Source organism: Lepidochelys olivacea, assembly GCF_965140295.1.
Source record: "Lepidochelys olivacea isolate rLepOli2 genome assembly, chromosome: 15".
Lineage (NCBI taxonomy): Eukaryota > Metazoa > Chordata > Testudines > Cheloniidae > Lepidochelys > Lepidochelys olivacea.
This window is the reverse complement of record NC_140425.1, coordinates 23,265,257-23,281,858: the sequence shown is the minus strand read 5'-3', so window position 1 is coordinate 23,281,858 and position 16,602 is coordinate 23,265,257. Positions and strand designations below refer to the sequence as shown.

Below are 16,602 nucleotides of genomic sequence, written 5' to 3'. Positions count from 1 at the left end.
CATTACACAACTTCCTACGGTGATGTCCGTTCAGAGAAACCCTGGAAAACCACATTTTCCCTCTGGCTACAGTTTGTTAACTCGTGAATTTCACGACGGTTCAAATTGAATCTAAACTGTTCAATGTAACCCTGCTATTTTCTTTACAGAGGGCTTTTCAGAATGCAATGGACTGGAAAAGAGAAAGAACAGATCTTGTTTTCCATGAGAACTAATGCAATTACCAGCACCCTCAGGAATTTTTTTTTCCTCCGTGTATATTTTTATTTTCCCTTTCCATTCAAAACTCTTTACCGTAGGAGACATTCATTTAAACAATGGCTTTTCAGAAGTTATTAACTTCCTCCGTACTTGGTATGGTCTTTCGCTGCTCAGACTGCTTGATGTACATTGTAAAAATATAATGTGGTGAGTAAAGGGAGGTGATGAGACATTGCCATTGACAATGCAAGCGTGTTATTGTCTGTGATTCTCAGCTGATTTACTAACGATGGATGAACCACAAAGGTTTGGAGCAAGCTCCAAGAAGGGGTGTACAGTTCAGCATGAAAAAAATAATCATTTAATTGAGATAACTGGGCTCGAACCAGGACCAAACTAAGGTCATTACCTGGGACACCCAATTCTGTCATCTAAAAATACATGCCAGGTAAAGAAGACACACACAAAAACACACACAAAAGAACCAAAAATTGGGGAATGTCTTGGGATGAGAAAAAGAGAGAGAGAGAGAGATTAGAGGAGGGAGAGAAGGAGAAAGTATGGATGGATAGATGGATATCTAATGGGTTGGGAGATGGGGGGAAGGGTAAAGAGAACATAGGCAGGACCGGCGCTAGGCACCAGCAAAGCGAGCAGCATTCCGGCCACCCCCCCTTTTTTTTTTGCTTGGGCAGTTGCGCTCTTGGAGTGGCAAATTTTTTGCTTGGGGCGGAAAAAACCTAGAGCCAGCCCTGAACATAGGAATGCAAGTCCTGGAAGAGAGGTTGAGAAGGTAGTGTCCGGTGATGGGAAGAGAGCTATTATGGGTGGGAGTTGTCATGATAGACATGACAGAAGGGACATCGTGATAAATGGTGTCAGAGGAGGGAGGGAAGATTTTGTAAAGGATGTCTTTAGTGGGAAGGACGTGAGGGGAGACCAAAGGGAGAAAAAGACTTGCGACAGGTAGGTAGACCTGAAATAAAGGGGAAAAAAGCGGGGGCGGGGGGGAGATTACACAGGAACTGGGAGATATGGTATAGGGGGAAAATGCGGGAAACAGAGGAAAGAGAACTGGAGAAAGAAAGCAGAAGTGGAAACATAACAAAAGGTGGGGGAGCAGAACAGAGAAATGAGAGGACTGACATGAATGTAAAAGGGAAAGAACGAAAGCGAAAGGACAATCAGAGAAAGAAATAAAGAAATGGAAAAAGGAAGAGGAAAACACAAGGAAACACGCATTTCTTTAGGGCTATGCAACTCTATTTTGATTTTATTCGTGCTGCTTATATGTTTTCAGATGCAATCCATAAGGAATGAAGGGGACAGCAAAGGCGATACACCGGGGAAGTCACAGATAAGGGCCTGGCTCTGGGTTACAAAGGTAACTCGCCAGCAACTGTGGATGCTAATTATAGCTGAGAGCAGATATTTGGAGGGCATGGGAAACGTGGCTTTATGGGAGGCAGGACCACGAGAAGGCAGGCGTGTGCTGGCACTTCCTCACCATACACACATGAAACATCATGACGCAACTCTCTTAGTGTTGTATCACAACTAAGTTTGCAAACATTACTGAGGGCACCCTGACTCTTAAAACTGGTCTTCTAAAAGGATGAGAACATCTCCCTATTGACACAGAAAGTAACAGCAGTACGTTTATAAAAATAAACGAAAGTAATAGTAAAATAGGCTTTGTGTCTTGAGCTCGTGATGGTGTTGTCTAGTGGCTGCTCCACAGAGAGGATAAGGATAATGCTGCCAACTATGACAAATCTCCCTTGGTCTGGGGGTTAAAAGATACAAGTCTATTAATTTGGATCAGAAGGACCACAATTCTAGTCTTTGCTCACCTATGTGAGTGATTTATACGAGGACTGTATCTGAGAAACACATGGTTTTGTTAAAATAGGAACTTCCTGCAATAAAGTTAGAAGATGACAAAGAAATGGCAACCCAGCAGTACAGAAAAGGCAATTTTAGGGCCAATTTTTTTTTGGTTTTAAGACGTGGAGCTTGTCTACAGGGGAAATAACCCACAACAGCCATTGTGGAATAGCTATTCCAAATGAATTCCCAAGTGGACACTCTTGTTCTGTGCTAAGAGTGCCTTTGTGCAGTTTAGCATAATCCACAGTGGAAGTGGATTAGGCTGCGAGTGTGGAATAGCTATTGCACTTTAAATTCACATGATAATTTATTTCACAAAAGCTTTACTCTGTAGACAAGCCTTTAGTGATAGCCTACTACCCAAAGTAAGCATAAGGTTCGTATCTATTACTGATGACAAACTGACAAGTAAGATGGATTCATAATTAATCCAGCATTTTGAATTAGTAAGAATGTGTTTAACTTGTTAGTGTGGCCTAGTGGATAACTCATTAGAGAAAGATTTAGGAGGTCTGGGTTCTATTATACTGCCACTAGCTTGGTGGATAACCATGGCCAAGTCACTTCACCTACCCATCTATAAAATGGAGATGATACTAACCTCCTTTTTAAAATGCTTTGAAATCTATGCATGAAAAGCACTATATAAGAGCTAGGTATTATTGTTATTGCTTCTATCTCCAGGAGATATATATGTGCATATATGCTACATTAAATAGATGACAGATAGATGTATGTATACTTCGCTCATTAACAGTTTTCTCAATAAGCTTATTCATAGACAATTATATTTAGTATGATATATCTATAATATAGTTAAGAGATCTAACCTACAATAATTGTATTTGAAGATACAAACTAAAGTCAGATTCTATTCTCACAACCCATTTACACCAGTATAAAAGAGAAGCATCAGAACTAATGTCCTACTTGTAGGAGTGTGCCTTTGTACATTCATAAATTGATCATTTTCCTTAATAATAAATCTTATTCTACAGTGTGGCAGACAACATTCCTATTTGATTTTAATAAGGGATTACATGATAATATGGTACATCCATTTACTGAATGATTTGACGTGTGGTGAGCATTCCTTGTTTCTGCTGTGGATTTTTTTTTCACATGGGAAATAAAGGGCTATGGGATCAGACAGTGCATCCCAGAGTTCTTCTGACAATGTACCTTGGGAAGATTTGTATTAGAGATGTGTGGAATCTGCAGATGTTTTATGTGCCTATCAGAGAGAGAATATTTCATCCAAGGATCTCAAAGCCCTATAAAAAACACTTTAAGCTTAATGATTATCCAAATGGTCCTAATAATCTGTATCTAATCCTCCTCCTTTAGAGGTTCAGGTCTTAATAAACAAAGATATCTGTGTATTTTCACTCTGTACCTTGGGAAGAAACAGGGGAAACACATCTCCATAAATAATAATAATAGTATTTTGTACTTCCACAGCACAGTCTGACCAGGACTTTCTCCTCCTGAGGATTTTGCATTAAATCACACAGACAACTGTACCCAGAACAGCAGCAGAGTGTTCAAGGAGTCTGTCACTCACTTTTTTTTTTTTTTTTTTTTTTTACAAAATATGCACTAAAAGTGATTTTAATGATCTCTCCAACAAGCTGTCTGTTTAAGAACATATGGGATATGCATGAAATTGAATTACAGATTTGAGCACTGCTATCAAAGCCCCCAGTGGCAAAGACAGTTGACCTAGATAGATCCATAGTAAACAGTCATGATTTCATGAGAGAAACACTGGGAACATTTTGCTCTGTGATGACTCTGCGTTAAACGCACACAAATGTGTGCGTCATCCACAAAGCTTTTCATTCCATATATTACCACACATCAAACACTTCTGTCACTTGGGTCAGTTATGAAATCTATAATATTAATGAAGTACCTTCAGTTTTTCATAATACTTAAATCCAAAGACTATGGAGTTACTAGAAAAATACCACAGTTTATTTCATTGGTAAGGAGCTCATTTAGCCAAGCAGTGAAAGAACATTTCTCCCTGTGCCAAATACAGTTTACTTACACTGATAAATGCGCTCTGCAGGCCTGCAATTAATTCTGCCATAGGCAGACCACAACTGCTGAGATCAGACTAATTTACCTGTTACAGAGATAAGCACCCTAATACTCTCTGCTTTAATACTGGATGTTAGTGAACCAGCCAACTTCTCATACTACTACTTTCAGAGTAACAGTCGTGTTAGTCTGTGTTTGCAAAAAGAAAAGGAGTACTTGTGGCACCTTAGAGACTAACCAATTTATTTGAGCATAAGCTTTCGTGAGCTACAGCTCACCTCATCGGATGCATACTGTGGAAAATACATAAGATGTTTTTATACACACAGACCATGAAAAAATGGGTGTTTATCACTACAAAAGGTTTTCTCTCCCCCCACCCCACTCTCCTGCTGGTAATAGCTTATCTAAAGTGATCACTCTCAAAGCTTATCTAAAGTGATCACTTACAAAGGAGAGTGATCACTTTAGATAAGCTATTACCAGCAGAAGAGTGGGGTGGGGAGAGAGAAAACCTTTTGTAGTGGTAAACACCCATTTTTTCATGGTCTGTGTGTATAAAAACATCTTCTGTATTTTCCACAGTATGCATCCGATGAAGTGAGCTGTACCTCACGAAAGCTTATGCTCAAATAAATTGGTTAGTCTCTAAGGTGCCACAAGTCCTCCTTCTCATACTACTACTGTCTCTGAGAAAACATCATCCCATATAAGGAAGAGGTTACATTTTCCGTTCATAATTGTTCCTATAAAATATATATGTTAGAAACATATTTTGAACATGCAATATACACACTACCCATCTTTATATGTGCACATCAGCAGGCAACCAAATCAGAGCCTACATAAACTGCACACCCTTTCTGTATGCAAAACCTGCATATATGCATATTGAAGGATCTTCTCCCCCAGGCAGAGGGCCAGCACAAGAGCTATGCACAATTAAATACCACTTAAGACTTATTTTGGAGGCTTAAGTGTTGTATAGTTTCTGTGATGCCCTTTGCATAGGAATGAGTTTTTCACCCTTTGTGCTGTGCACAAAACAGTTAATGGTTCCTCTACCGGTTTGGCCTGTTTTCACACAAAACTGCCCTGGTTGTGTGCATATATCCTTATTTGTGTTCATAGAATTGCTGGTGCAATTTAGGTGCCTGTTTTTCAATATTAAGTCTTAATGAGTTTTAAAAAAAACCCTATACAAAAAGAAATGAAAATGGTTCTTATTGTGATTTGTATGTGACTATAATGAGCTTATTTTACGTGTATTCTTTCTCTTTGAGGGCTGATCTATAATAGTGTTAAAAATCTTCCTATCTTTAATACGTAGCAGTTGCGTAGAGGTTTACATTTTCAAAAATACTAGACAAACTAATCCATACTCCCAAATCCCTCTGGCTATTATCAGTGAAAATGAGGCACAGACGGTTACATGATTTGCCTAAGTCCACACAGCAAATCTAAGGATAGAATTCAGAATTCCTAGGTCCGAGCCCTGTGCTTAGACTACACACTTCTACCTCATGGCTGGTTTTTCTGCCTAACATTAGTTTATTTTTCATTACACTTTAACTGTTTCTATTTCACATTTTTTCCTAAAAATTCTTCCTTACACTATACCCTCCAATTATTTATTTTTGCCCTATCAATTTGGGAAGGGAACATGCTCATGGGAGCCTAGAAAAATATTCCACACAGAATATTAAGTATTTTTGTATTGGAATACCAATTATCTCCATGCAGACTTTGACGAAGGAGTAGAGCAAGAGTACCTCTGTGCACCTGTAATTAAGAATCCTGATAATGAAGTTCACTCTCTTAATCACAGCTATCAGTGAGCTGATTGCCAAGCCTGACTCAGGAAGGAGAGCAAGAACATGTGCTAGGAAAATGGCTCCATACACGCTGAAAGCTTTCTCTGTATTCCATAATATTGTCCACACCACCACACACACTCAAATAAATGGTCATAGGTCCATTGACTTAAGTACAGGGATAGACCCTCAGCTGGACTAAACTGTCATCACTCTCAGTTGCTGTAAATTCCCATGTACATCAGTGGAGCTTTGACAACGTACACTAATTGAGGATCTACCCCTTGGTACCACATTAGCATTGTTTGGTGAGGGGTATTGGCCTCTGATGCACTGCTCTTTTCCTGGCACTCAGTGCAAGTATTTTGAGGGCCTGTTCCTGCTCCCGTTGAAGTCAATGGGAGGTTCTACAGGACTGGGCCCTAGAGATTTTTAAAAGCCCCGGGTGTGTCTGAGACCTGCTCCACGGATCTCCTGGATGGATATTTGTGCTTGACCACTAGCCATGGTTTAAAGGAGCTCACCACAAGTGCTTCAGCCTGCAGGTAATTGTGCCTGGGCTATGCCAGGGCCTAACATGTAGAACCCCAAATAATCCATATCTCTTAACTTTAAAAACAACTTAGAATGGTTTTATTCTGAGGAATTTGTTCTCTTTTAGTTTGACTGCTGTTACCCTATTATCTATTCCTTCTTTCCCATTTCAGTTTTTCCTCAGATAACTCACTTCATATACAATTGGCTTTATTTTTATTTTATTTTTTTTAAAAAGGTTTTAGGGGACAGATGATCTTTGAATTTTCCTTTTTTGAAATGGGTGGAATTCAGACTGTAAGCCCTTTGGGGCAGGGACTATTTTTTGTTCTTTGTACAGTTCCTGGCACAGTGAGGCCTTGGTCCAGGACTGGGGCTCCTAAACACTACAATGCAAATACTACTACTAAGACTGCTAATGGGTTAGTTTTAACCTATAAAGCCCTAAATGGTGTGGGTTAACTGAGAGGTAGCTTCTCTCTGCCTGACATACTGTCACAATCCAGATGTCTGGAAGCAATGGAGCTAGAGCCCCTTTAATCTATATGAGATGGGGCTGCTTGCGGGTCATTCCTGAAGAAGCCCTCTCTTGGTTGGCCAGAGCCCAGATTTGTTAACCTTCAGGCATGCTGCAAAGCTCATCTTTTCTCCTTCTTTGTTAACACGGCTGAGGAGAGCGTGTACTGAGGTGGATCTACTTATGGGAAGTCCCCTGTTTACATTGATACTGTCATTTTGAATGTAGGGAACAGGTACCCAGAGCACTACACGAGTTTCAGTGAGCTGTATTCTAAACATCTTAAGAAACAAATAAACAAACAAACACAATTGGTGAAATCTGAGCCCACTGAAGTCAATGGTAGTTTTGCCTCAACTTCAATGGGGCCAGGATTTCACCCTCTGAATTTAAATTTGTTTTTGCAAGGTTGTTTAGTACCTTGGGCAAAGAGAGGTGCTTTATAGCTATAGTTTTTTATTATTACTATTACAACTACAATAAGGTAATTAGGGCTAACATTCTTCAATACTTTCTTAAGCCTTCCCTGCATTAGCCCCACATGCTACATTTGTCTGAAGTAGAATGTAAACTGCATGGGGTATGGACCCTATCTTTATGTGGCTAGTGAAGGTTACATTTAGCGAGCTCTGTAAACCAGTGCTTCTCAAGCTATCTGATGTGGGGGATCGGCAATTTTTTTTTCCAATGTGCGCGCAGACCAGCAGCTGATGGCTCGCGGACCGGCATCGGTCCGCGGACCACCACTTTGAGTAGCACTGCTGTAAACAACAGTAGTGGGGAAAGGATGACGCTGGAAAGGTATTTAGAAGAAAAACATCATGAGAGAGAAACACTAGACAGATGGGGTGGATAGATCTAAATAAGCCATATGGCCTCTTTCCATCCCAAAATATTATTATGCTCCTGATTTACATAGGAGCCACTTTGATTCCTCTCCAATCTGCTCTGAAGAGCAGAAAATTTCAGTTCTGTTTAGAGATCGTGTGCTATGTATGAAGTCACACAGTACATACATAACCACCCTCTATTCTCAACCGTTCACCTTTACCAACCAGTCCTGGCTGGCTCAGAGATTAAACAGCACAAGTTTTAGCTCAGAATTTCAGTCCTGAGTCTACATATTTGAAATATGCACTTCAAAGGGGCCTAAGTGAGGTAGGCAACCAACTCCAGTTGATCTTTGATGTTTGCAGTGTTATTGCAGTCTCTGATATGAGTTACTTCTGAGGGAATTCTGTGCCATTGCGCATGTGCAGAATTTATGTCCCCTGCAGATTTCTTTGCTTCCCCATAGAAAAATCACTTTCTGACAGGGAAGCAAAGGGAAGACACAAGAGCGGTCATGTGACCCTCCCTAGCAGTATCTTTCAGGGGCCCATGGCAGCCGGCAGAGAGGTAAATCACTGTGAGGCTGGAGGAGAAACTGGGAAGACCCGGTGGGTGGCTCCTATCCTGCGCTGGGCTCAGCTCCTAGTCCTGGCTGGGCTGGGGAGGATGGGACTTCCTCTTCCCCTGCACGGCATCCAGGGCCGGGTCAGCCCCATGCCCCAGATTTCTCCCCTGGCGGCAGAAAGCTCTGCAAACTGCCCATCTCCTGCTGAAGGGGAAGGGATCCCCATACAGGGAGCTGCTCTCCCATCCGCCCAACCCCCAGGCAACCAGACCCCCTCTCACCAAGCCTCACCCCCCACACTCAGAGCTCCCCCTCCGAGCCCCACTCCACTGCACCTGGACCACCCTGATGAGCCACCTGCACCCAGATCCCCACCCCACTGAGCCCCAACCAGCTGCTCCTAAATCCCCACCCCACTGAGCCCCCACACTCAGACCCCCTGCTGAACTCTATTCCCGCACACCCAGACCGACCCCCCCTGCTGAGCCCCAATCACCTTCACCCAGACCCCTCTGCAGAATCCCATTACTGTTGCACTCAGAAGTCTCCAACAAGTCCCCCGCATCTGGATTCCTCACTGAGCCACCCACAACCCAGATTGCCCCACACAGAACCCTCTCAACCCACACCTGGATCCCCCCACACTTGGATCCTGCCTTGCTGAGCCTGCCTGCCCATACCTAGTGCACCTGGCATGGATGGGCAGGGCCCTGGGGTGTTTCTGGGACAGGCTCGGTCCTTGCATTGTGTCAGGGTTGGGCGCAGCCTCACCGCTGAGTCTGTGTCCTGGGGGGAGCTGCACAGTGATCTCTCACCTCTGTGGAGCCAATGGCCTATGCTCCCCAATGTTGTGCTGGAGCCTCCACATTTATTGACAAATAAAATTTGCAGAATTTTAAAATATTGTGTGCACAATTTTAATTTTGTCGCCGCAGAATGCCCTCGGGAGTAATGAGTTGTGTGCAAGACTAGCCCTCTAAGCCAATGTAAAGTAATACTTTTGGCTCAATCTAAACTTGTTTAGGGACTAGATTGTGAGTATCCCTTGTGCAGCCACAAAGTACCTCTTTTCCCATTTTATATGCTCCATGCACAGTCACTTGCAGTTGTAACCCCTGCACTCAGGGAAATGCAGGGACAGTTCTCTTGGTGTCCCTCCCTGGGGAAGAGGCACATTGCCCCAAACCAGGTGGGGCTGTAACTCTGCCTCATAGTACAGGCCAGGTACAGCAGCCAACAGAGAGAACTCTCCTAACGGATGATGCGGCTTTCTCAGTTTTTCTGCGCACTGAGCCAGTCAGGGTGCAATTGTGCCTTGTTTGGGCACAATCTCTCCTTGCACTCCTTCTGGAGCAGTGCAGCACAACACCCCTCCTCCCCCCACAATGTGGGCAAATGGCTATATGCTAGTTTGGCCCTCAAAAGCCACAGCTAATCACTCATGGGAAAGGTTCAATTTATCACCGTTTTCTTGTCAGATCTTGCTCTAGTTGAGGCTTATAGCTAGACTGAGTGCAGCACTCCAGGGGAAGGTTCCAGAAGGACTGTGCCTCAGGAACCATAATCCCTTCCTGAGTTCCTAGGTAGACAGAGGTAGAGAACAGGTTGCATCAGTCATAGGTCCCAGCCTTGCATCCTCACCAGCCATTTCAGGCTGAGGGATTCATGAACTTCCCCAGACACACTGTCCGCTAGGCAGGCACAAGATGGCAGAGAATTAGATGCCAGAGAGTCAAAACTAGAAGTGGTTAAAATGTTTTTTGGCAAAACTGAAATGTATTGATACTTTGTTAGTTTTAATTAAAAAAAATAAGAAAAATTGACAAAAATCAGGGGGAAAATTGTTTTTGTCAAAAATTTACATGGGCTGGTGGGAATAATTTCCTGACAAGCTCTAGTGAAAACCACTGCAAACAGCAATTTTCACCCAAAACTTCACAGGAATTTAGAGTACAATGAGAAGATGCTTCAATGACAAAGCACACCTCACCAATGTTTGTCTGTGTGTCTTAATTATTCATTTTCTTCTGGGGAGTAACATTTGTTCACCGAAAAATACACTGTTCATGAATTCAAATGTGGTTTTAAAACCAAACATTTTAATGTCCTTTGTGGGTCACTAGCAGAGAAGCAGCAGGACTGTGCTGTCTGCTTTTAGCAGCTCGGCAGTGTGGCGTCAGAGATAAATGGATGTGAGAATGCTATTAGCATGTCTTCTGACTGAGATGTTACCTGGTCATATTGCAGTACTTTGTGAGACAGACTAGCATATTGAAGGCTCAAGCGATTCTTCTCTTGCACAGCATCCTTCAGTTCATTTTCCTAGAACAGAAGAAAAGGTGTTATAGGCCACTCATCGACATTTTTTTAAATTGCATATATCTTAAGTAATCAATGGGCGTGCTTTATTGGATATTAATACATCCCTATGCATGCAGTCAGGCACAAAGCCAAAGGTCTTGAAGGTCCAAAACCTGCAGGGTTATTATGGACTATAAATGACTGTCACCACATTTTTCGATAGGGAATTTGGAGTTGGTAAAGTGGGTGAATCTGATTAAAGATCGGGGGCGAGGGATAGTTCAGTGGTTTGAGCCTTGGCCTGCTAAACCCAGGGTTGCGAGTTCAATCCTTGAGGGGGCCATTTAGGGATCGGGGCAAAAATTGGGGATCAGTCCTGCTTTGAGCAGGGGGTTGGACTAGATGATCTCCTGTGGTCCCTTCCAACCCTGAAATTCTATGATTCTATGAAGGGACATGACTTGACTCCACAGACCAGACAACTGAAATACACAATTCCCCATGGAGTTAATGAAGAGCCCTACCCTGGCAGCAGCACGACTTGAAGATGGCAAGATTCTTGCCCTAGCTTTTCCTGAAGAACCAGAAGGGAAGAGAAACCAGCAGAAACCCTCAAAGTCAGAAGCTCATAGTACACCACAGCTACAACAGAGAGTCAGCAGCTACTGAGGGGCAATTATCTCCATTTTCTACTATCCACACACAGCACCTGGATACCACAGTGACAGGCACTTCAGACATAAGAACAGAAAGATAACATCATCCCAGATGTTATCTGCAGCTGTAGCTAGGTATACCAGTGGGCAACATGGCTGTAATGGGGTCCTCGGTGGGCCAAGAAGCCTAGCGGTTAGTGCCTACTCAGTCATGGGGCACGGGTAGTGGAGACCAGGCCTGCCCACTCCACCGGGCTCTAGCAGCATTCGCTATCCAGGAGGGCCCTTTAAGCTACCTTCCGTGGGTTGCGTCCCATCACTGCTTCCTTCCCTCAGCTTCTGGTCCCAGATAAGGGGAAAAGAAAAAGGAAAAAGGAAACCACAACTGCCAGCCTCGGCTGGGCTCTGTTCCTTCAGGGAGACTTCTCCAGCCTCTTTCGGAAGGAACCTTCAGGGCAGGTCTGCACTCCTCCCCAGCCTCCCCTTTCTGAGCTGGGTTGCTCTCTTTTCAAGGCTGTCTGCTGCTGGAGCATGTTCTGGAGGGTTGGCGGGGAGGGGCTACCTGGGCCCAGTATCCTCATTTAACCCCTTCTGTCCCAGTGTGGGGTTTGTATACCCCATCACAATGGCACTATAAGGAGCATGAAATAAAGAAGAGTTAACAAACCACAAAAGATTAGGTGGTTAAAGTTCAGTCTTTGGGAACAAAAGAGGTGATTTCAGGTGACATAACTGAGCTTTTCTGTAAATCCTAAATCAGGCAGGGTCCTCTGCCTGTTCTGAAAACCTCTCTTTTTGCAGGAGTTTAAGAACAGTGACTATATGAAATCAAAGTCTCTCAGAGCCATCCCAAGGAAAATGACTGCTGAAAGCATTTTGGCAAGGAGTGAGACTTGACTGAAAGAGCTGGGTAAAAAAAGCAGTTACACTGCTGTGAATTTTTCCAGTAGGGTGGATTTTAGATTCTGTTCTTTTATTAATAAAACCATATCAAAGTACAACACATTCAGTCAGTTCATTTATTTATTTTTTAATTTAAAAGCTAAAGTAGGCTGACATTAACCGCTCATGAAAGTTGCAATCTCAGGGCTAACTTTAGGATTTTTGCTGACCTACGTAAACTGGAACTGCCCGACCCACAGGTTTTCATTACGACAGTGCCAACTGAAAATTCAGCTCAAGTTAGACAAAAGAATCACAAGGTTTGTAAACCTCTCAACAGCCCCACTGGCCCCCAAACGTGGCTCTTTGAAACTCCACTGATCTGCTTGGCACACAGAGCTCTTCTCACTCTACTTAGGTATCAGGCAAAGCAGCTGGAATAGAACTGCTCAAAAGTTTTCACACGCAATATATTGTTTTGTGAAAATTTCTTTTAAAAAAAAGCACACTTTCTGTGAAAAATTCTTCCCATTAACAATAATTTCCACTTTTTGCAAATTTTTCACAATATTTTTAACCAAAGATGTTCTTGAAATTTCAAACAAAATCATTTTCAAAATCACTATCTTTTTTTTATTTACCAAAAAACAGATTTTCAATAAGATGTGCTTTTCAATAAATAAAAAATTCCATTTCAAATTTTTTTCCATATTTCTACCAAACATTTTCTTTAAGCAAAATCATTATCCATATTTTTTGTTTACCAAAAACCAGGTTTTGAGTAAGAGAATGTGGTTTTCAGTAAACAAAAAATGTTGATAACAATTTAGTTAAAAAATGCCAGTTAAAATAATTGAAAATATTTCACAATAAAATGGAAAATGGGTCCACTTCGAATTTGTAAAATGGAAACAACTTTGGAATTTAAAATTTTGCTTTACATCTCCTCCTCTCCATCTTTCCCCCCACCCTCACCTCCTTTTACAACCTGCTCAAAGTTGCAAGCTGGAGGGAAGCGGGACTAAAAGAAGCCTAACTGGCTTCCACGCTATGTGAAAAAAAACACTTCTATTGCGCTTCCTTGTGCTTGGTTGCAGCCCACAAACACAGCAAACCTCAAGCACAAGGCTGAATTTGAAAGGGGTTAATATTCAGTGTAATTAGCACAGCTAATTTTTTACATATTAAAATACCATCCTGACTCTCTCATCCCCAGCACAGCTGTAAGATGTCTTCCCCTAACTTTTTCTGAAGCTCTCCTCTGGCTATTAAATATCGACTGCTACTATGTTGAGCATAAAAAGAGAAAGGCTGTAGTTTGCAGAGTATTCAGTCTCCTAGGTGCAGATGTATCATCTCACACATAAGAAGCTCATTAATTATAATTTCTCAAATTCTGTTCAATCCGTTGATCATGTGATCATCAATTAAAAGTGGCAGTCATGCTCTGTGGGATGCTAGACAGTTCTGTGGGGCAAAACGAGAATTTTATAGCTTGTGTTCCATTTTAAAAGCTGTGAACTAAGTCAATACATATTTTTAGGATATGAGCAAACTGCACAAAAATAGAACAAACCCTTGGATATGCAATTTTTTTGCATTATTAAGCATTAAAAGTCATTTGTACAAAACCATAAATTTGCACTGTACTTTACAGAGAATAAGACATGTCACCTGCTCTTTACATTTTATAGGTCTTACCCTGCATCACCAAAGACGGATGGAGGTTTGCCATTGAGTTCAGTGAGTCAGATTCTCAGCTGGTATAAATCAATATAGCTCCACAGACTTCAATGGGACAACTTAACAGCAACTGATTGTCTAGCCCATGAGTGAAGGATCTGACCCTAAGACAGCCACGTCAAATGGCAAAATATGAAGTAAAGGAAAACAGTGCAATGGAGGGAGAGGGTAACATACCTTATCCCAGATAGCTTGTGTCTTCAGCAGAACTGGATTTCAATATAGATTCAAAAGGGTGAAATACTGGCTCCACTGAAGTCAATGGAACTTTTGCAATTCACTTCTGTGGGGTCAGGATTTCACCCACACAATTTAAAACCAGAAGGAACTGGCAGTCTGACATTGAAATTAATGTATTACCAGACACATTTGTTATGTGGCATAGATAAAATCACAATTGCTGTACGATTGTTATGATCTAATATGATCTCTTGCATAACAAAGGCCAAAAAACCTCAGCCAATGATTTTGGCATTGAGCCAATAACTTCTGTTTGAGCTGTATCATATCTTCTAAAAAGAGAGCCAGTCTTGGTTTAAAAACTTCAAGTGACAGAGAATCCACCACATCCTTAAGCAAGTTGTCCCAATGGTAATAGACGTCACTGCTAATATTTGTACCTGATTTCCAGTCTGAATTTGTCTAGTTTCAGCTGCCAATAACTGGATCCTGTTACATATTTTTCTGCTGGACGATAGAGCCATCTAATGATGAGAAATCTCTGCCCCGTATAGGTACTTGTAGAATGTGATCAAGTCACCCTTACCCTTCTCCTGGATGAGCTAAATAAAGATTTGTCGTTTGGAATAGTATAGATGTTTGTCATGCTATTGCATAAAAATCATGCCAGTTGGACAAACTATGAGCAAATTAAATGTGTAGTGTAACACTGGTTACTGCAGCAGACACTTAATCTAGTCTGTAAAATTATTATTACGAGGAAATCAGGCAGAAATAAAAAACAAAATGAATGCAAAAAGTAGGCCAGCATGCTTCAGACTGTTTTAATTCTCCAGAAAGGAAACTGGTTTATGAGACAGAGTGCAGAGCAATTGGGCTGGCCCTTAATCCTACCTGAAGAGAGATATATTTTATCACGTTATTTGCAAGGATGAACTAAAATAGGACAGTAACCATCTCAGTTTCACTGTACCTTAGTTCTAAGCTATTTGTTTGCACTTACATTTGTTGTTCACTATGGTTGTCATTCGTTTCACTGATGTGCTTTATGGAATAAGCCGCCTCATGACATTTGCCAAAGTAAACAACCGTCCCTGCTTCCCATCACAAATACAACTTTCGGGATAAAGAATCATCTGTGACAGCAGCATCTGCTGGCAGAATTCTAGCCTGAACAACATATAGAAAATAAACCAGGCCTGGCCTACACTTAAGTTATGTCAACACCCCTGACCAATACCGCTATGCTTACTCAGCCCCCAGTGCAGACACGGCCATGTTGACGGAAGAATGCTTCTGTTGATGTAGCAGCTAGCGTTGTTCGCAGAGGTGGTTTTCCTACATCAATAGAAAAAACCCTTTGTCAATTTAGGCCGCATCTACACTATGCCAGCATAACTATGTCAACCTAGCTATGTCAGTATAGTCTCCAGAGTGTAGACATACCCACAATCACAACAATTAAGATACCAAGATGCTCATGTCTTTTCCTGAAATTTCTACAGTGATGATATCATTTATTTATAAGCTTTCTGATGGTACTCATCACGGAAGTATAGGTGCACCACACATACATTAATAGGTGTATTCTTACAACACCTTTATTTTCTCTCTTTCAGAGATGCAGAGCAAAGGCACAAAGAGGTTAAATGACATATCCAAGATCATACACAAAAAATCAGTGGCAAAGCCAGGAACTTCTGAGGTCTGGTTAACACTTAAAATTTAGGTTGACATAGTTGTAGGGCTCTGGGGTGTGAAAAATACATATCCCTGAGAGCAGTAACTTTGCCAACCTAACCCCTGGTGTAGACGCAGGTAGATCAATGAAACAATGCTTCCGTCGATCCAGCAAATCAACCAAATCATTCAATACTCCACCTGCACGTCACTCATCAGTTCCCCTTCAAACGCTCCACCACCATCACTCAGAACCTAGACCTTCATCCTGAAAAACCAACACTCGACCTTAACTCTGACCATATTAGTAGTTACGTGGTATGTCCATGTGTTCTGAAGAGTAATATAGCACTGGTGTGGCTTTTATAAATTACAAGGTTTGGAGCTCTATTCTTGGTTTGGACTAATCTGTATTAAGTGAGATGGGTGTCAGATAACAAATGGCAGCTGAGAGACATGTTTTCCTATAATAGTTAGAATAAGTTTTGTTAATGAGTAATCTCTGTTGTTAACACCCAACGTACATAAATGCACAATCAATTTGTTAGTAATTGTTCCAAATTTGGTGGTAATTTTTTATATAGAAATTTCAGAACTGAATTCTGGATACACACACATAGGGCTATACACTCACACATGCATGTGTGGTGTGTGCACATAAGCATGCACAAGCTGGTGTTTTGCATTAATTTTGGAGTTAAGGTTGTGGGTGGTAGAAGAAGTAGCTGAGGTTGAGAAGCGGTGGGCATCAGGGCTGATAGT

The 16,602-nt window shown here is 41.8% G+C and overlaps 1 protein-coding gene across 7 annotated transcripts in view; it reads right to left on the bottom strand.

The window, feature by feature from the left end:
• RIMBP2 (RIMS binding protein 2) overlaps window positions 1-16,602 on the bottom strand; it is a 285,737-nt gene that overhangs the window by 114,077 nt on the left and 155,058 nt on the right. For all 7 annotated transcript variants that reach the window (XM_084648843.1, XM_084648844.1, XM_084648839.1 and 4 more), the window contains one exon: window positions 10,631-10,720. The gene's annotated coding sequence lies outside the window, so the exon portion shown is untranslated. The remainder of the gene's footprint in view (window positions 1-10,630; window positions 10,721-16,602) is intronic.